The sequence below is a fragment of the Ornithorhynchus anatinus genome, chromosome X3, assembly GCF_004115215.2.
Source record: "Ornithorhynchus anatinus isolate Pmale09 chromosome X3, mOrnAna1.pri.v4, whole genome shotgun sequence".
Classification (NCBI taxonomy): domain Eukaryota; kingdom Metazoa; phylum Chordata; class Mammalia; order Monotremata; family Ornithorhynchidae; genus Ornithorhynchus; species Ornithorhynchus anatinus.
The window spans coordinates 32,314,656-32,336,025 of NC_041751.1; the positions used below are offsets into that span (position 1 = coordinate 32,314,656).

General features: G+C 63.9%; 1 pseudogene; it reads right to left on the reverse strand.

The window, feature by feature from the left end:
• Window positions 1–387: 387 nt before the first annotated feature.
• On the reverse strand, window positions 388–13,011 carry LOC114807598 (annotated as a pseudogene).
• Window positions 13,012–21,370: the final 8,359 nt, after the last annotated feature.

The following is a 21,370-nucleotide window of genomic DNA, read 5'->3' on the forward strand; positions in this document are numbered from 1 at the left end:
GATTGAACGACGGAGGTGGGGGGAGGGCCGAGCCGGGAGGGACGGGATCGGAGGCCCAGAGCGGGGACCGGTTCGGGATCGACGCGCCCCGTCCCGCTCGACCGGGGCGGGCCCGGAGCCCCAGGGCGGACCCGAAGGGATGGGCCGCCTGCTCCCGGCGCCGGCGGGAGGCGCCGCCCTCGGCCCCCTCCCGGGGACGGAGCCCGGCGCTCCGCTCGACCGAGCTCAGGCCCCCGGGGCCGACCGCCGGCCGGAGCCGGGGGCCGAAGGGGAGGAAAGGCCGGGGAGGTTTCGGGAGCCGAAGCGGGAAATCACCTCGGGCGAAAGGGTAACCCCGGGGGGGGGGGACCACCCGTCGAGTCGCACGTGGGTGGGGAGAGGCTTCGTCTGAACCTTGGCCTTTGAGGGCCCCCCCGGAGCCCGGGCCGGGGGTCTCGCCCGACGCCGCGCGGTTTAAGGATTCCCCCCGCGGCCCAGGAGCCGCCCTCGGACGTTCCTGTCCGGCCTCAGCAGGATCACGTAGACCTTGGGCCCGAAGATGCAGCCGAGGAGCCCGGCCCCGGAGGCCAGGATGGAGAAGACCTCCACGGCCACCGTGGCCTTGCCCCTGGTGCTGAGGTAGGCGGGCAGGAAGGAGATCCAGACGCTGCAGAAGACCAGCATGCTGAACGTGATGAACTTGGCCTCGTTGAAGCCGTCGGGCAGTTTCCGGGCCAGGAAGGCCGCCGTGAAGCTGACCAGGGCCAGGAGCCCCATGTAGCCCAGGACGCAGTAGAAGGCCACGGCGGAGCCCTCGTTGCACCGGACGACGACGACCCCGGCCTCGGACGCCTCGTCCGCGTCGGGGAAAGGCGGGGAGGTGGCCAGCCAGACCGTGCAGATGCCCACCTGGACCAGGGGGCAGACTCCGACGATGGCGGGGGGCGCCCCGGGGGCCCAGCCACGTCCTCGCCCCGCTCCCCGGCCCCGTGGCCCTGAAGGCCAGGACCACGGTGACCGTCTCGGCCAACACGGCCGAGACGGCCACGGAGAAGGCCGCTCCGAAGGCCGTCTGGCGCAGGAGGCAGGTGGCCGGGCCGGGGCGGCCCACGAAGGTCAGGGAGGAGAGGAAGCAGAGCAGGAGGGCGGCCAGGAGGGCGTAGCTGAGCCCGCGGTTGTTGGCTTTCACTATGGGGGTGTCCCGGTGGCGGACGAAGACCCCCAGGACCAGAACGGTGAGGAGAGAGAGGCAGAGGGCCGAGGACGCCAGGGCCATCCCCAGAGGGTCCCGGTAGGAGAGGAAGACCACGGCTTTCGGGACGCACCGGTCTCTCTGGGGATTTGGAAATTCCTCTCTGGGGCACCTGATGCACCGATCCACATCTGAAAGGAAGAAGCGGGACCTCACACCTCCCCGACCTCGCATCCGCTCCGGCGCTCGGCACGCTCCTCGGCCCCGCTTCCCGGGGCGGGACGTGAAATTCCGGTCCCCGGGAGGGGGGGGGGGGGGTCGAAGATACGGGCGCAGAGGAGACGCCGAGGAGAGCGGCTAGAAAAATCGGACGGATGGAGGAGCTGCGCCCGAAAGACCGCGACGTGTGCAGAGAGTCCATCGCACGGCACTCTCCCGAGCGCCCGGTACGGCGCTCTGCCCACCGTCGCGGCTCAGTAAATGCGACGGAACGAACGGTCGCACGGACGGACCCCAGCGTTCCGTTCCGAGCGTCCCAGGCGCCCCCCACAGCCTCCCACCCGGCCCAGTGGAGGAGCCCGAGCCCGGGAGTCAGAAGGCCCGGGTTCCCGCCCCTGGCTCCGCCACTTCGCTCGGGGTGAAGTGGGGGCAAATCGCTTCTCTTTCCCTCATTTACCTCATCGGTAAGAAGGGGATTAAGATCAGGGGCCCCGTTTCTGACGGGCACTCCGTCCGACCGGCTTAGCCGATCTCCACCCTCGGAGAGGGTACGGTGCCCGGCACGTGGGAGACGCTTAACGGAAACGGGAATGATATTAACCTCCAAGTACCTCGGTGTTGCGGTCAGAGACCGAGGCTCAGATCGGAATCGGACTAGATTCGAATTAGACCGCGTGCCCTTCGTCGGGCGGGGATCGTCTCCGTCCGTCGCCGAGTCGTACGTTCCGAGCGCTCGGTACGGCGCCCCGCCCGTAGTAAGTCCCCAGTGGATACGAGTGACCGAATGAATTACCGTGGCCTTCGTTAACATCAAACGCTTACTACGCGTCGGGGAGCGTCGGACGTGCCGGAACAGACGCGAGATCGTTAGATCCCAAATGGGGTTCCCAGCCCGAGCGGGAGGAAGAACGGGGGTCGAATCCCCCCTCGGCAGATGAAGGGAGAGGGGCGCAGAGAAGTGGAATGACTCGTCCGAGGTCACAGAGCGGACGGGTGGCGGGGGCTAGATTGGAACTCGGGTCCCGTGACTCCCAGGCCCGGGTCTCCTTCCACTAGGCAGAGGGAGAGGCAGCGGGGCACGGCGGAGAGAGCCCGGGCCTGGGAGTCAGCGGGTCGTGGGTTCTGATCCCCGCCCCGCCCCTTACGTCCCCTGTGACCTTGGGCGAGTCTCTTGACTTCTCCGCGTTACAGTTCCCTCGCCTGGGAAATGGGGATGGAGACCGGGAGCCTCACGTGGGCCAGGGACTACGTCCAACCCGGTTTCCTCGTATCTACCCCAGCGTTTAGCGCGGTAGTAAACGCTTGACAACTACCATCGCTATTATTGTTATTATCATTATTAGGCCTCGGCGGCCGCTACAGGTTTATCACAGTGTGGCGTAGAGGAAGAACGGCCCTCTGTAGGATCTGGGTTCAAGTCCCTCCTCGGCCACTCGCCCGTTTTGTAATCCGGGGCGGGTCGCTTCAATTCTCTGGGCCTCAGTTTCCTCCCCGGTAAATAGGGGGCTTAATGCCCGTTCTCCCTCCTGCTCGGACCGTGAGCGGGGCAGAGACCGTCCCCGACACGTCTGCCGCCGGCTCGCAGAAGGGTGCTTGGCGTCTCTTTTCCTCAGTGGTATCTGTCCAATTCTCGCTACGTGTCAGGCACCCTGCCAGGCACTGGGGTAAATACAAGTTAACCAAGTTGGACCCAGTCCCCGTCGCCCCCGGGCCTCGCGGTCTTAATCCCCGTTTTACAGGTGGGGGAACCGAGGCCCCAGAGAAGCGAAGGGACTCGCCCGAGCTGTCGGAACAGACAAGCGGAGGGGTTTAGGATTAGAACCCGAGGAGGTCCTTCTGACTCCCAGGCCCGGGCTTGACCCGCTAGGCCACGCCGCTTCCCTAGACCCCGAATAGACGCTCAGCGGACATCGCGATCACGCCACGTGTTTTACATCTTACGTCGTGATGATGACGGGGTCCGTCAAGCGCTTAGTACCGGCCGAGCGGCGTCCCGGGCGCCGATGCGTATCGCGGGTGGAATCGCGGCCCCGGAGCCCTCCCGGACCGTCCCTCCCGGCCCGCCGCCGTCGGACGGGGGAGCGCGGTCCCCGGCGGACACCCACCGGTCCGATCGCTGATCTCTCCCTCGGGACAGGGCACGCAGTCGTAGCAGCAGGCGGCTTGCCCTTCCCGAGCCGTCTTCCTGAATCCCGGCCGGCAGCTCTCGCTACACACGGAGCCGGGGGGGCTGGCGGGGAGGGGAAGAGGGAAACGGCGGGGGTCTGAGAATCCATCCCCGCTTCCGACCCCGAGGCGGTCAAGGCCGCGTCTGCCTCCGTGTCCCCCTCCAGGCTGTACGTCTGTCGTGTCTGCTCGGTTGTTATAGTGTACTTTCCCCGGCACTCCGCATACCTCTCCGCACGGTACGCGCTCCAGAAATATGATTTACTGACCGACCGAGGGTATTTATCGATCCTGTCCTCCCCCGGACTTTCCCGTCGCCGCGGGCGGCACGACCGCCCTCCCCGGCTCGTCGGCCCGTGAACCGGGTGTCATCTTTGAGTCCCATCTCTCCTTCACCCCACGTACCCTGGCCGTCGCCGGATCCCGTCGGTCTCACCTTCGCCACGTCGTCCGGATCCGCCCTTCCCTCTCCATCCGAACAACTCGTCCCATCCCCACCGGATCGGTGCATCGGTCTCCTCTCTGACCTCCCAACCTCCCGCCTCTCCCCACCTCGGGCCACACTTCACGCCGCCGCCCGGATGATCTTCCTACGGAAACCTCGGCGGCACGTCACCCCCCTCCTCGGAAACCTCCAGGGGTTGCCCGCCGACCCCCGCGTCAGACGGAACCCCCTCGCCGTTGGCTTCGAAGCTCCCCATCCCCTTGCCCCTCCTCACCTCCTGGCCCTTCTCTCCTTCTCCAGCCCAGCCCGCGCATCCCGCTCCTCCGGCGCCTCTCACCTTCTCACTGGGCCTCCATCTCGCCCGGCTGGCCGCCGGCCCCCGGCCCGCCTCTGGCCGGGAGGGCCCTCCCTTCCCAAATCGGCCAGACGGTCGCCCTTCCCGCCTACGGAGCCCTACTGAAGGCGCGCCCCCTCCAAGAGGCCTTCCCAGCCCGGGCCCCCGGCCCCCCGCCCCTCACCCTTCCGCGTCACCGCGACTCGCTCCCTCTCCTCTCCCTCTCCACCCACCACGGGACTTGCGTAGATGCGGATACGGCTACGGTTCTCTGCATTTCTATCGATGCCTATTGGCTCGTTTGGATGTCTTCCCCGCCCCCGCCCCCGGACTGTAAACTCGCCGTGGGTGGGGGGGGGACGGTCTCTCTTTACTGCCGTATCGTACTTTTCGAGCGCTCGGTACAGCGCGCCGCACCTGGCGAGTGCTCCGTAAATACGACCGAAGGAACGAACCGAGTGAGGTAGGAGGGGGTGAGCGGATGGAGTGCTTTCAAGCTCCATGAGAAGCAGCGTGGCTCAGTGGAAAGAGCACGGGCTTTGGAGTCAGGGCTCATGAGTTCGAATCCCAGCTCTGCCACTTGTCGGCTGTGTGACTGTGGGCAAGTCACTTAACTTCTCTGTGCCTCAGTTCCCTCATCTGTAAAATGGGGATTAAGACTGTGAGCCCCACGTGGGACGACCTGATTCCCCTATGTCTACCCCAGCGCTTAGAACAGTGCTCGGCACATAGTAAGCGCTTAACAAATACCAACATTATTATTATTATTAAGCCAGCGATAAAGAGCGGGGCCGGGGGAGGTTCCCCGGCCAGACCGTGCAGATGCCCGCTCGGACCAGGGAGGGACGCGGACGATGCGGGGAGGGGCCCCGGGCCCCGGCCACGTCCTCATCCCGCTCCCCGGCCCGGCGGCCCCGGCGGTGACCGTCTCCGACCGCGCGACGGAGAGGGCCGAGGAGAAGACGACCCCCGCGGCCGTCTGTTGCCGGATTCGGGCCGTCCCACCCTCCTCCTGCCCCGCCTCCTCCTTTCCGTCCTCTCGCTCTTCCTCCTCCCCCTCCTTCCTTCTTTACCTGAGAGACCGACCCGGCCCACGCTATCTTCTCCTCGCTGATGGTGAAATCTTGTCCGGGTGAGGCCCCGGGCGTGAACTCTCCCACTTTGACTAACATTTTGGTGCCGTTCTGTAAAACCCGATAGTTCAGGATGTCGAAGCCGCCGGTGGCCCGGCCGGGGTCATCCAGGTGGACCTCCTCACCGGAACCCGTCTTGACCCGAGCGTTCTTCAGGGACGAGTGGAGCTGGAGGGAGGGAGAGAGACCGGTGACGGAAGTCACCGAAGAAGCAGCGTTAGCGGCCTGGTGCGTCGAGCCCGGGCCCGGGAGTCCCGAGGACCCGGCTCTCGTCCCGGCTCGGCCGCTCATCTGCCGTGTGCCCTCGGGCTAGTCGCTTCGCTTCTCCGGGCCCCACTTCCCTCGTCTCTCAGATGAGGAGCCCCGAGTGGGACTTGGATCGGGTCCATCCTGAGGAACCTGTGTGTTCCCCGGCACTTAGAAGTGTGCCGGGGACACAGCAGGTGCTTAGCAAATACCATCTAAGACAAAAAAGTGAATGCTTCTCTGAGCCCGGGCTGGTCATCCTTGGCCCGAGCCACGTGGAAGGTACCCAGCCACCCCGCACTCTCGTTGCCCGGACCCTTCTTAGGAAGGGCCGCACGGAGGGGAGGATTACCTGCCACGGACGAGGAAGCCGACTCGGACCCTCTCCCGAAGCCTCCGGGTCCCTCTCAGCCCGGATCTCTTGGTGGAGGGCCTGAGCTATGGCGTACACAGCGCTGTACACGCTGACACTCTGGGGAGACGGGTTCATGTCCCAGTGGTCCAAGGGCCTGGTCTCCAACGTGCCGTTTTCTTCGCAGAATCTCACGTCATCCTTCGGACTGGGACATTCAAAGACGAACCACCAGAAGGGCAGTAGAAACGAGTCCTGTGGATATTTCTGAGGTCTCAGGGACCGTTGGTGATCCCTGAAGCCCGGAATCTCCTTCCCGTGGGCTGAAAATACCAAGGAGCCTTGGAAAATGACGGTAGTTAGGTAAAAGACAGCGGAGGTAACGTCCCATTCGGATGTGGTGATCCAAACTTTACTCTCAAGGACCCTATCCCTTATACAGTACAAAAGTAAAATTAAAGAGACCGAATCCCCATAGATTATGACCACGTTCGCCGACGATGTAATCATTTGCTCGGGGTTACAGGAGAGTTGGAGTCGGGTTTCGGAAAGGTATACGCTGCTTCTGTCAACGTAGGCCACGCGGATGCCACTCTTAGCCAGCTCCTCCGTCAGGACGGCGGCGAACGTCTCCCCTCGGATGTCGCCGGTGACCACGAGGCCGACCCAGACCCAGCGAAAATGTTTCAGGAGACGGACCATCCCCGCGGGCAGATCCGAGAAGCCCTCGGAGATCTGATAGAGGGACGGGAAGAGGGCCTTGTCTCTGAGAGTGGGGTCCTCTGGGCCGTAGGAGATCTACACGGGAGACAGAACCGGGGGAGGAGGGGACCCTGGAGAGGACGTACCGGCGGGCGGACACCGTCGCTCCACGTTCCCGGATCGATCGACCGACCACGGGACTTACCGAGCGCTCGCTACGTACCCTCGGGAGAGTACGGCGGGGCTGATGATGATAACCATGGCATTTGTTGAGCCCTTCCTAGTGCAAAGCACCGTCCTAAGCGCCGGGGAGGACCCAAGGTGCCGGTTGTCCCACGTGGGGCTCACAGTCTTGATCCCCATTTTACAGATGAGGGAACTGAGTTAAGTGACTCACCCAAAGTCACGCGGCTGACGAGCGGCCGAGCCGGGATTGGAACCCGTGACCTCTGCCCCCCAAGCCCGGGCTCCTTCCACTGAGCCACGCTGCAGGGGCCGGCGGCCTCCAGAGGGTCGGCCTACGCCGCTCTGGGCGAAGACACCCGTCCCTTCCGTTGCCTCTGGCTCTTCCGAAGTATTTCGCCCCCGGGGAGGTTCCACGGGTCGTCGGCAAAGCGATCCGAGCTGAGCTCCGCTCCCCTTGGCGGGATGCGTCGTATTCGGCGCTTGGGAAGTAGGGAACACCCCCGAGGACCCGGGGAGCGGCGGGGCCAAGTGACCATCCCGGGTTCCATTCCGGCTCCGCCGCCGGCCCGCCGAGAGGGCCCGGGCACGTCGCTTCGCTCCCTCATACGGGCCAGGGGGCTCAACTACCTGTTCTCCCTCCTTTTTCGACTGGGATCCCGAAGAGGGACAGGGATCGGGTCCGATCTGACCACCCTCTACCTTCCCCGGCTTCTGAACGGCGCCGGACAAACTGGAAAAGCAGCCGACGGTTGAGAGAGCGACACAGTCCCCGCCCTTGTACCGGAATGGGGAAAGTGAACTGAAAAACATTTACGACTCGGGTGGCCTAAATAGGTCTGATAGGGGAATGGATCTGTTGGCGCGAATTTCACGGCCTCCGGCTCCTCGGCGGGAGTCTCCCTGCCCTGGGATGTCCGCGGGCCGGGGCGCGGGGCGGTGGCCGGCACAGAGTAAGCGCCGGACGGATCCCGTAGAGAGACGGCGGCAGCCGCGACGACCTGAAGTCGGTCCTCCGGCCACTCGGCTCGTCGGGGGCGGAGGACGCGTCCGTTCCTTGTGAGGGCGTCCCCTCCGGAGCGCTCGGGTCAGCGCTCCGCACCCAGTGGGCGCTCGGTAAATGCGGCCCAGTCGTCTGCCCCTACCCGTCGGGATCCCTTACCTGGGGGACCCTGCGGAGTCCCAGCGGCCAGGAGCCGGTGGCGGTCACCGCCGAATTCATCCCCCCGATGACGGCCAGCAGTCTGTCCCGCCGCTCCGGCTCACAGCTGTAGTTGGGGATCGTCTCGGCCGTCCCCGAGAGCAGGGCCATGGAGCTCTCGGCCGTTATCGTCCCCAGGAAGTGGACGTTGAAGATGTGGAAGCCCAGAGAGGTGTTGGGTAAGAGGCTGGGGTCCTTGTTGATCTCCTCCACGGCAAACCGCAGGGCCAGGAGATGCTGGTAGTGTTTGGTGAGGTACCTGTAACGGAGAGGACGGGAGACGGCACCGAAGGGTCGGGACGGAGCGGAAAGGACGGGACCGGGGGGCGTCGGATGTGCGGGGGCTCCTAACCCGACTCCGCCGCTTGCCTCCCGGGTGCGCCTGGGTGAATCACTCTGCTTCTCTGAGCAGCTGCTACCTCAGCTGTGAAATGGGGACGGAGACCGTGAGCCAGAACCGTGAACGACCCGATTGTCCGAACCCACCCCGGTGCCCGACGGAGTGTCCGGCGCCTGGGAATGCCACCGGCCGATCCATCCGGGTTTCCCGACCAGCCACGCGAGGGCTCCACCCCTCGCCCCTCTGCCGTCGGCCCGGCCCGGCGGAGAGGGCACCGGCCCGGGAGCCGGAAGGTCGCGGGTCCGTTCGACCGTATCTACGGGGCGCCTGTCGCGTGCAGAGCGCCGGACCGGGCGCTCGGAAAGTAGAGTCGGGCCACGGACCGAGACGATCCCCGCCCACGGCGGGCTCACGGTCTAGAAGGGGGGAGGCGGACACGGAAACGGGTCAACAGGCGTCGACGGAACCGATAGGAAAATAGAGAACGACAGACGCGGGTGTACGCGTCGGAACAAGCGATACGAATAATAGAGTTATAGACCCGCACGTATATACGAAAGCGCCGCGGGGAGGGGAAGGGGGTAGGCCCGAGGGAGCAGGTTGGAGCGATTCGGGGGAGAGGGGAAGCTGAGGAAAAGGGGGACTCCGTCCGGGAAGGCCCCCTGGAGGAGGAGAGCTTTCGGCAGGGCTTGGAACGGGGCGGGGGGGAGAGTGCGATCGTTCGGCAGCCGCGAGGAGGGAGGGCGTTCCGGGCCGGAGGCAAGACGTGGGCCGGCGGGAGTCGAAGGAGGGACGGGGGAGAGAGGGGCAGAGCGAGGAGGCGAGCGGCGGCGGCAGAGGAGGGGAGCGGTACGGGCTCGGAGGGAGAAGGGGAGAAGGGAGGCGAGGCAGGAGGGGGCGAGGCGACGGGGAGCTTCGAAGCCAAGAGCGACTCCGCCGCTTGTCTGCTCTGCGACCTCGGGGAAGTCCCTTCGCTTCTCTGGGCCCCGGTTACCTCATCTGTCAAATGGGGACCGACACGAGACCGGGAGCCCCAGGTGGGTCAGGGAACGCGTCCATCTTGAACGAGCCCATCTGCTGGAACGCCTCCCCCCGCCCCCCCCCCCCCCGAGCGCTTAGTACAGTGGCTGGCACGTAGTAAGAGCTTAACAAATACCATGAGATTATCACTGTTGTCCGGGTCCCAGCACTCGTGCCCACCGCCCTCCCTTTCTCCCCCACCGGACGGTGCCGTCTCCCGCTCCGTTCCCGCGCGTCCCGGGAAACAGAGACACTTACTCCGTGGTACCTCGATAGACAAAGGGCGGTTCTACGACGCCGTCAAAAGTAATGACGTTATTCGGGATCCCATCCAGGGAGAGGAGCCCTCCGATCACCGCATCTCCATCCAGGTAGTAACCTCTGGAACAGTTCCTCTTCAAGGTGCAGGGACCGATGGCCACCGTGCACTGGACGGCACCCAGCCGGGAGAACAGGATGGTCCACAGCAGACAGAGCCTCATGGCCACGGTCCTAAAACACGGAGAGAAGACCACGCGCTGGAGCAAGGGGCCGATCCGGAGGCCGAGCGGTTGGGACGAGAGAGCCGTTCGGCCTCTCCGGGTCCCCCGAGGATCCCTCCCTCACGGCGCTGCGGCGCCCGGACGGAGGCGGTCCTCGCTCCAGGACCGAGGAGGGAGCGGACGAGGGGGCGTATTTATAGGGATGCCACGGGCTGATGCAAGAGTTGCCGGTTCCACCCGACCACTTTGGCGGCGGCGGCGCCCCGGGGCCCCTCTCCCTCCTCTCTCTCTCCTGGCCCCCGCCCCGCTCCCAGAGAGGCCGCGATCGCGGTCGCCGAGGAGGACGGGCTCGTGAGCCGCACCTGCGCCCCCTCATCACCCCCCGGCCCCGATTCCCGCACAAACAACTCTTGGAAACGTGTCTGCCGACTCTCCGGTGGTGTGCTCCGATGTTGGAGGGGAAGCAGCGTGGCTCCGTGGAAAGAGCCTGGGCTGCGGGGTCAGGGGTCATGGGCTCGACTCCCGGCTCTGCCACCTGTCAGCCGTGTGACTGCGGGCGAGTCACTTCACTTCTCTGTGCCTCAGTTACCTCATCTGGACAATGGGGATTAACCGCGAGCCTCACTTGGGACGACCCGATGACCCCGTATCTCCCCCAGCGCTTAGAACGGTGCTCTGCACATCGTAAGCGCTCAACAGATACCGACATTATTATTATTATTATTACTACTCTCCCCGGTGCTCGGGACGGTGCTCTGTGGCCAGTGAGCCCTCGAAAAAGAGCGTCGATCGAGTGTGGGGCAGGGAGCGTGCCTGCCGACTCGGTTGTGTTGTACTCTCCCAAGTGCCGAGCGGCGTGCCCTGCCCACAGGAAGGGCTCGTTCGATACGGTGGAGTGATCGTGGGCGGGGAACCGTCGTGGTGGGCTCCCCCCACTGCTTAGCACAGTGCTGTGCGCACAGAGAGCGCTCAGTAGATACCGCCGATCGGACGAGACGGAGGACGTCCGGGGGAGGCCAGGAAACCGGAACCTCGGCGGAACGGGGTCTCTCAAAAGGACTCGGTTCTCCCTCGGACGTCAAACGCCCAGGTGTCCTCGGGCTGCGGGTCCCTCTGCCGACGAGCTCTTCCGGTCTCCGGAGCGTCTCCGGGGTCACAGACCGAGCGGTGCGGCCCAGTGGAAAGAGCACGGGCCCGGGAGCCGGAGAGCCGGAGCACGACACTCGCGGCGTCGGTTCAGCGTTTCCTACGGGCCATACTCTGGGGCGGACACGAGATCGTGAGGTGGGACGCGGTCCCGGGCCCTCGCGGGTTTCGCAGCCGAAGTGGGCGGGTAAGGGGATTCAATTCAGAGGAGGGAACTGAGGCCCAGAGAAGTGAAGTGACTCGCGCTGGGTCACCCAGGAGTTTGGTGGTGGAGCTGGGATGAGAACCCAGGTCGCTTCTTCAGGCCGTGCTGCTTGCCACCCCCTTCTACGATCGACCCTGCTGCTCGCCCGCTGTGCCATCCTGGGCCCGTCGCTTCGCTTCTCGGGGCCTCGATTACCTCCTCTGTAAAATCGGATTAAAATATCTTCTCTTCATCTCCCTCAGACTGGGAGCTCCACGTGGGATGGGGACGATCCCGATTATCCCGTGTCCATTTCAGAATTTTTTCTCAGAGCTCTTTTTCCCAGCCTCTTGGTATCCACAGCCTAGATGGACATAGCCCTTACGTCGGCTCTACCTATTCCAGCTGAACGGTGGTCGCGAGTCCACCGAACGGGAACCGCTTTGGGAATGAGCTACCCGGGACAGAGTTAAGGGCTGTACTCTATAATCGTCACCATCATCTTCATCATCATCACCACGATTTTTAATCGACGGCGTCCCTCACAAGCTCACTCTACCCGAGGCACCGTATTCGGCGCTGGGGTAGATACAAGTTAATACAGGTTGGACACAGTCCCCGTCCGGCATAAGGCTCACAGTCTTGAGCCCCATTTTCCAGAGGAGACCAGAAGACCCGAGAGGAGACCGATTCGGGATCGACGTGCCCCCGTCTCACTCAACTAGGCCTCTCCCGGAGCCCCGGGGTGGACGTGAAGGGATCGGCCTCTTTCTCCCCGCGCCTTCGGGACGCGCCGCCCTCGGCCCCCTCCCGGAGGAGGAGCCCGGCGCTCCGCTCGACCGACATCGGGCACTCGGGACCGACCGCCGCCCGCGGCCGGGGGCCGGAGGGGAGGTTTCGGGAGTCGAAGCGGGAAATCACCTCGGGTGAAACCGTACCCCACGGGGGGACCTCGCTGGAGTCGTGCGTCGGTGGAGAGGCTTCCTCTGAACGCTCCCCTTTGAGGCCCCACGCCCGGAGCCCGAGCCCGGGGGTCTCGCCCGACGCCGCCCGCTTTAAGGATCCCCCCGCCGGCCCGGGAGCCGCCCTCGGGTGTTCCCGTCCGGCCTCAGCTGGACCGCGTAGACCCTGGGCCCGAGGACGCAGCCGAGGAGCCCGGCCCCGGAGGCCGGGACGGGGGAGGCCTCCACGGTCACCGTGGCCCTGCCCCTGGTGCTGAGGTAATAATGATAATAATCATGGTATTTGTTAAGCGCTTACTATGTGCGGAGCACCGTTCTAAGCGCTGGGGAAGATACGGGGTCATCAGATCTTCCCGCGTGGGGCTCCCATTTTTTAATCCCCATTTTTACAGAGGAGGTCACCGAGGCACAGAGAAGTTAAGTGACTCGCCCAAGGTCACACAGCTGGATTAGAACCCATGACCGTCGACTCCCAAGCGCGGGCTTTTCCCGCTAAGCCACACCGCCCGTAGGTGGGCCGGAAGGAGACCCAGATGCCGCAGAACGCCGGCATGCCGAACGCGATGGACTCGGCCTCGTCGAAGCCGTCGGCAGTTTCCGGGCCGGGAAGGCCACCTTGAAGATGACCGGGGCCAGGAGCCCCACGTAGCCAGAGGCGCAGGGGAAGGCCACGGCGCAGCCCCCGTTGCACCGGCCGCCGCCGCCGTCATCTCTAATGCCGTCATCGTCGTCATCATCATCACCGGAGGGAGCACGACCCCGGGAGGCAGAGCAGCCAGGAATACCGATCGCGGCGGTATTCCTTAAGCGATCGCCAGGTACCGGGCGCCGTGCCGAGCCCCGGGATGGACGCGAGATCGTCCGGTTGGACGCGGTCCCGGTCCCACCTGGGTTTCCCAGTCTGAGAAGGGCGGAGAACGGGAACGGAATCCCACCCTCTGCGGTCGAAGGAACCGAGGCCCGGGACAGTCAATCGCCCCCCTCGAGGCGACGCGGCGGCTTCGTGGCGGATTCGGGTTTAGGACCCCGGGGTCCTCCGACTCCCAGGCCCGCGTCTCCCCCGTTGGGCCTCGCCGCTCCTCCTCGCCTCCTAACCCCGACCCGGCCGCTCGCCGACCGGGACGAGCGGTGGGGATGAGACGGCCGAACGGCAACCCCTTCGGGAACGAATCGCCCGGGACACGGTCACGGGTCGTGAGGTATGAGATCATTTTTATTATCCTTATCGTCGTTACCCTCAGGGGAAGACGTCGGTCGCTCAGTACGCGCGACGCGCCGTACTGGGCGCCGGTGTACTTGCGGGTTCATCAGGCCGGACCCGGTCCCCCCGGACATGAGCTTCACAGTCTCTGTTCCAGTTTAGAGAGGATCATAATAATCGTGGTAACTGTTAAGCCCTTACTATTTGCCGAGCACTGTTCTGAGCGCTGGGGTTGGATGCGGGGTAATCGGGTTTTCCCACGCGGGGCTCACACTTTGAACCCTCATCTTACAGATGTTCCCTCTGCTCCTCGACCCTGCCGACCTCCTCCTCCACCATACCGCGCCCACTCACCGACTCGGTCACACCCTCGATCTCGTCATCTCCTACCGCTGCACTATCTCCTCCCTCACCGACTCTGAAAGCCCTCTCTCTGACCATAACCTTCTCACCTGCCTCATCTCTCACACTCCCTCCCCCTGCAGATCTTCGCTACTCCCCCGCAGAGACCTCCGCTCTCTCGATCCCATCCGTCTTTCCAATAGCATCTCTCCTCACCTCGCCGCCCCGTCCTCTCTTCCCACTCTCGACGATCGGGTCTCCGCTCCCGACTCCACCCTCTCTACTCATCTCGACTCTCTCACCCCCTTTCCCTCCGCCGCTCTCGCTCCATTAACCCACGGCCCTGGATCGCCTCCTCCGTCCGCCTCCTATGCCCCTATGCTCGAGCTGCTGAGCGCTGCTGGCGAAAACATCACCTTGCCCCTTCCTACCTCTCCTCCCTTCTCTCTCTCTACCACCCACCCCGCACGCTCCGCTCCTCTGCCGCCCGCCTCCTCGCCGTCCCTCGGTCTCGCCCGTCCCGCCGTCGACCCCCGGGCCGCGTCCTCCCGCGGTCCCGGAACGGCCTCCCTCCTCACCTCCGCCAAACTCATTCTCTTCCCCTCTTCGAAACCCTACTTAAAACTCACCTCCTCCGAGAGGCCTTCCCGGACCGAGCTCCCCTTCTCCCTCTACTCCCTCTGCCACCCCCCCTTTACCTCTCCGCAGCTTCTGATCCTCCTTGACCTCTCTGCTGCCTTTGACACCGTCGACCATCCCCTCCTCCTCCATACCTTATCTCACCTCGGCTTCACGGACTCTGTCCTCTCCCGGTTCTCCTCTTACCTCTCTGGCCGATCATTCTCGGTCTCCTACGCCGGAGCCTCCTCCCCCTCCCATCCTTTAACCGTCGGAGTTCCTCAAGGGTCAGTTCTTGGCCCTCTTCCGTTCTCCATTTACACTCACTCCCTCGGTGAACTCATCCGCTCTCACGGCTTTGACTACCATCTCTACGCAGATGACACGCAGATCTACATCTCCGCCCCCGTCCTCTCCCCCTCCCTTCGGGCTCGCGTCTCCTCCCGCCTCCGGGACGTCTCCGCCTGGATGTCGGCCCGCCACCTAAAACTCAACATGAGCGAGACTGAGCTCCTCATCTTCCCTCCCAAACCCGGTCCGCTCCCAGACTTCTCTATCACCGTGGATGGCACGACCATCCTTCCCGTCCCGCGGGCCCGCGATCTCGGTGTCGTCCTTGACTCGTCCCTCTCGTTCACCCCACACATCCTATCCATTACCGAGACCTGCCGGTTTCACCTCTACAATATCGCCAAGATCCGCCCTTTCCTCTCCACCCAAACGGCTACCTTACTATTACGCGCTCTCGTTATATCCCGGCTAGACTACCGTGTCAGCCTTCTCTCTGACCTCCCTTCCTCCTCTCTCGCCCCGCTCCGGTCTATTCTTCACTCCGCCGCCCGGCTCATCTTCCCGCAGAAACGATCTGGGCGTGTCACTCCCCTTCTTAAACAACTCCGGTGGTTGCCCATCGACCTCCGCTCCAAACAAAAACTCCTCACTCTAGGCTTCGAGGCTCTCCGTCACCTTGCCCCTTCCTACCTCTCCTCCCTTCTCTCTTTCTACCGCCCACCCCGCACGCTCCGCTCCTCCGCCGCCCGCCTCCTCGCCGTCCCTCGGTCTCGCCCATCCCGCCGTCGACCCCCGGGTCACGTCCTCCCGCGGTCCCGGAACGCCCTCCCTCCTCACCTCCGCCAAACTGATTCTCTTTCCCTCTTCAAAACCTTACTTAAAAATCACCTCCTCCGAGAGGCGTTCCCAGACTGAGCTCCTCTTCCCCCTCTACTCCCTCTGCCATCCCCCCTTTACCTCTCCGCGGCTTAAGCCTCATTTTCCCCTTTTCCCTCTGCTCCTCCACCTCTCCCTTCCCATCCCCACGGCGCTGTACTCGTCCGCTCGACTGTATATATTTTCGTTACCCTATTTATTTTGTTAATGAATTGTACATCGCCTCGATTCTATTTAGTTGCCATCGGTTTTTACGAGATGTTCTTCCCCTTGACGCTGTTTAGTGCCATCGTTCTCGTCCGTCCGTCTCCCCCGATGAGACCGTAAGCCCGTCAAACGGCAGGGACCGTCTCTATCTGTTGCCGACTTGTTCATCCCAAGCGCTTAGTACAGTGCTCTGCACATAGTAAGCGCTCAATAAATACTATTGAATTGAATGAATGAATAAACCCTCTTTTTCCCCTTTTCCCTCTGCTCCTCCACCTCTCCCTTCCCTTCCCCCAGCACCGTACTCGTCCGCTCGACTGTATATATTTCCATCGCCCTATTTATTTTGTTAATGAATTGTACATCGCCTCGATTCTATTTAGTCGCCATCGGTTTTTACGAGATGTTCTTCCCCTCGACTCTATCTATCGCCATCGTTCTCGTCCGTCCGTCTCCCCCGATTAGACCGTGAGCCCGTCAGACGGCAGGGACCGTCTCTATCTGTTGCCGACTTGTTCATCCCAAGCGCTTAGTACAGTGCTCTGCACATAGTAAGCGCTCAATAAATACTATTGAATGAATGAATCCTCCCCCTCTCCCATCCCATCCCCTCAGCACTGTACTCATCCGCTCAACTGTATATATTTTCATTACTCTATTTATTTTGTTAATGAGATGTACATCACCCTGATTCTATTTATTCACTATTGTTTTAATGAGACGATCTTCCCCTCGATTCTATTTATTGCCATTATTCTCGTCTGCCCGTCTCCCCCGATTAGACCGTAAGCCCGTCAAAGGGCAGGGACTGTCTCTATCTGTTACTGATTTGTACATTCCAAGCGCTTAGTACAGTGCTCTGTACATAGTAAGTGTTCAATAATTACTGTTGGATGAATGAATGAATGAACTGAATCACAGAGTAATGATAATAATAAAGTTGGAATCTCTTAAGCGCTTACTATGTGCAGAGCACTGTTCTAAGCGCTGGGGTAGATACGGGGTCATCGGGTTGTCCCATGTGAGGCTCAGGGTTAATCCCCATTTTACAGATGAGGTAACTGAGGCACAGAGTAGTTAAGTGACCTGCCCAAGGTCACCCGGGCAGAAAAGCAGAGAGCCGGGATCAGAACCCGGGCCCTCCCGACGGGAGGCCGCAGCCCCTTCGACTAGGCCGCGCTGCTTTTCCCCGTCGCGGCCCGGCCGGGATCCATCTGTGAATCGGCACCGGTGCCGACGTCCCCAGAGGGAGATGTTTTCCATCTCCGACGGTCGGCTCCGGGGGCTCCACGCCTGAGGTTTCCACGCCTCTCTGACGCCGGCGTCGATCCAGCGCCGGGGGATTTCACGGTCCCGCCTGAACGGCGGCGCGGAGCGGTTCGGCTTCGGCTACCGCGAGGCGTGATTAAAAGTCGGGCGAGACTCCCCGGCTCTTACGGCGGGGGTCCCCCTCGATACCGGCCACGTGGGCGTCCCCGGTCTCCGACCCCCCGTCTCCCTCCCTCGGCCCCCGCTCCTCCCCCCGAGAGGAGCGAGCTCTCGGTCCTAGAAGAATCGCCGTCCCGGGGACGGGCACCCGCGTCCACCCGGCTCCCGTTCCCCGTCTCGTCCCTCCTGGGGATTCTGGGTCAGCGAAGTGAGGAGTGGAGGCGTCTGTCTGGCTCGTGGTGGGGGGCGGCGGGGGGGCCCGGGGAGCGGACGCGTCTCCGAGCGCTCCCGAACCCTTTCCCTTGGCGATCCTTTCCCTTCCCCGCTCCGTCACCCGCCCCTTGGGCCGTCTCGGTCGAGATCGTCTCGCTTCTCTACGCCTCGGTCACCTCGTCCGTGGAACGAGGTTTAAGGCCCGCGAGCCCGACGTGGGACGGGGTCGGTGTCCGACCCGAAGAGCTTGGGTCTATCTGGGTGCTCCGTACAGCGCCTGGAATATCGTGAGCCCTGAAGGAATACCCTAAAAAAAACCCACTGTCGCCGACGTCATTTGACTGTGAAAGCCGTGACGTATATATATATATATAGTTATATACATATATACATAAAGATATACATATATCGGTAGCACTAATCATCTATATCACCACACAGAGTAAGCACCTAAAGATATCATTATAGGCATATATATCATTGTCCTTCCTAGAGAGATACATGATAGTGAAGTATAGTGAAAATATATACAGTATATCTCTCTAAGTGGAAGGATAGAGAAGACAGACAGATAGACAGATGATAGATAGGTAGATAGGTAGATAGATAGATAGATAGATAGATAGATAGATAGATAGATAGATAGATAGATAGATAGATAGATAGATAGATAGAAAGAATTAGTGACGCTAACAAAGCAGAAGGAAAGGAGAAGACACCGCAAGACACAAACTCCGGCACGAAACGAATGAGCCCTCGGGCAACTCGCTCGACTCCTCCGTACCTCGGTCACCTCATCTGCGAAACGGGGATCGAGGCCGTGAGCCCCGCCCCACGGGGGCGCGGGAAGGCTCCGACCCGACCGGCCCGGGTCTCCCCCGGAGCCCAGCACGGCGCCCGGCACGGAGCGGGCGCTTAACGGACGGTTAGTGGGAAGCGAAGCGCCCCGGTGGCCTGGGAGCCGGAGGACCTGGGTTCGCATCCCGGCTCCACCGCTCTCCTGCCGCGCGTCCCCGGAGGACGGGCCGCCGAACCTCTCTGAGCCTCCATTTCCTCATCGGCGAAGTCGGGGACCCGATACCTCTCGAGAGGCGGCGTGGCCCGGCGGAGGGATCCCGGGCTCGGGAGTCAGAGGGCCCGGGTTCTCATCCCCGGCCCCCCGCTTGCCGGCCCCGGGCGACCCGCCGCGCTGCTCCGCGCCTCGGTCGCCTCATCCGTGAAACGGGGATCGCAACGGCGAGCCCCGCGTGAGACCCACGGCGAGGGCCTCTCGGAGTCCTTAACGTTCGGTGGACCCCGCGGGCGCGGCCCCTGCCTCCGAGAGGCTCGAGGAAGCGGCGTGGGCCGCCGGAGAGACCGCGGGCCGAGGAGTCGGAGGACGCGGGTCCCGGTCCCGGCTCCGCCGGCCGCGTGACCTCGGGCGCGCCGCTCGACTCCTCTCCGCCTCGGCCCCGGGGTAGATACGGTGCGATCGGGGCGGACGCGGTCCCCGCCCCACGCGGGGCTCGCGGACGAGGGAACCGAGGACGGAGAAGCGAAGCGACGCGCCCAGGGTCCCCGGGGTGGACAGACGAGCGGCGGAGCCGGAGTCGGGACCCGGGCCCCTCCGGCCCGCCGGGCGCGGGTACCGGCCCCGAGGCCCTGCCGCTCCTACACCCCTTCCCCTGCCCCAGATCCACCGTCGCCCGAACGCCTCACGCCCGAAAGGCTCCGACGCCCTTCGCCGACCGATCCCCCGGCTCCGAACGGCGGTAGAGCCCCGACCGCCGTCGATCCTTGCCCCCGGCTCCCATCCCCCCCCCCGAATCCTCCGAACTCTACGGCCGGGCCGGAGGCGGTCCCGTCCCCCCCGCCCGCCGGCACGGCTCCTACGGGATCGGCGAGCGTTCCGGGGCCGGCCTCCGACCGGCGGAGCGGGATCGAGCCGGCTTCCGTCGGCGCGCGGCCTAGTCTCCCCTCTCCCTCGGGGACGATTAACGAGCTCCGCAGACGAGAGTATTAATCCGCTCCGATTACTCTCCGAGGGAGATCTCTCTGGGAACGTCCGGGTTCCCCTCCCCGCCGAGGCTCGGCCGGGGACGAGAAAACGCCGGGAGTGGCCGACCGGTCACCGGGCGCCGACCGACCCCCTCGCTCCCGCGCGTCCCTCCCGGGGAGGCGGGCCGGGGCTCGGCGCCGTCGCTCTCCGTATCGCTCGAGCGCTCGCCATGTGCCTCGCGCCGAGTGCCGGGGCGCGCGGGAGGAGACCGGGCCGGTCGCCGTCCCCGGCCCACGCGGGGCCCACGGTCCGGATCCCCGTTCCGCGGACGGGGGACCCCGGGGCCCGGAGAAGTGAGGCGCCCCGCCCGAGGTCACGCCGCAGACGAGCGGCAGAATCGGTCCGTCGGTCGTTCCTATTTATCGGGCTCTCGGGGTGCGCGGGGCGCCGAACTGAGCGCCTGGGAGAGCGCGATATGACGGACACCTTCCCCGCCCACAGCGAGCTTACGGTCAAGAGCGGAGCCCCCGCCGCCGGGCCGCGCCGCTCCCCTCGGGGCTCCGGCCCCGTCCCCGACCTGCGCCTCCGCCTCCCTCGCCGGGGTCTGCGAGGAGGCCCTCGCCGCCTCCCGCGGGCTCTTTCCGAAAGGGGAAACAGAGGGGCCGGGGGAGAGGATCGCCCGAACTCGGCTCCGAGGGGCGGGAAACCCCACCCCGACCGTCGCCGCGTCCGCCACGACGCGAGGGCCGCCCCGGGAGGCGCGAGGGAGGCGGGTGGCCGCTCTACCTTCCTCGCCTCCCCACGGCACTCATGTTTATTTCTCTGTGTCATTTACAAGACTCTGTTGTATTTTAACGATGCGTCTGCATCTACGATTCCATCGATCTATCTCGACGGCACCGACGCCCGACTGTTCGTTTCCTCTCGCCGTCCGTCTCCCCCTCGCAGACCGTGAGCCCGTCGTCGGGCCGGGATCGTCCCCGTCCGAGGTCGAACCGCACACCGTAAGCGTGTTCGAATAAATTTGAAGAAAATACGTTCGAACGAAGGAACGGACGAATGGGGATTAGGATTATGAACCCCAGGTGGGACCGCCCCATCACCCCGTGACTCAGAGAGCGCCCGGCACATAGTAGGCGCTTAACCAATAGCACCTTTCCGATCATTAGGCCCTATTTATTTCTTCTCCCACTCCCTTCCTCGTCGCCCCCCCCCTTCCTCCCTCTAATAATGTCGGTGTTTGTTAAGCGCTTACAATGTGCGGAGCACCGCTCTAAGCGCTGGGGGAGAAACGGAGTCATGAAATTGTCCCACGTGAGGCTCACGGCCTTCATCCCCATTTGACAGAGGAGGGAACCGAGGCCCGGAGAAGTGAAGTGTTGAGTTTATTCACCCCTCTCTTAGCCCCCCGGCGTTTATGTCCCTATCAGTGATACACTGATCTATTTATTTATTTTTTATTAAAGTGTTTAAGCGTCTGTGGGCGGAAAAGGGGTGTAGCAGCCGGGCCGCAGGCTGACTAAACCCGCGGGCCTGAGGGTCCGGGCCGGAGGCCATAGAGAGGGGGGCGGGCGGGGCCTCCGGCGGCCTAGAAGGGCACCGGAAGTGGGCGGGGACGGGGGCGACGCTCTAGCGGGGAAGCGCTTCCGGCCGCCGGAGCCCGCCTGCCGGAGGGGAGGCGGCGGTGGGGGCGTGCGGGACCGCCCCGCGCAGGGGGGGAGCTGCCGTCTGCGGGAGGGGCGGCGGTTTTCGGGGGATCGGGGCGGTTCCTCACCCCCCACCCCCGGCTTCTCGGTGGCTCCGGGGCTGCTCCCTTCCGCCGGTGGGGGCGGCCGGCCGAGAGGGGGCGCCCGAGAGCGGCCCGGATCCGTATTCATTCATTCATTCATTCATTCATTCATTCATTCGCGTTTATTGAGCGCTGACCGTG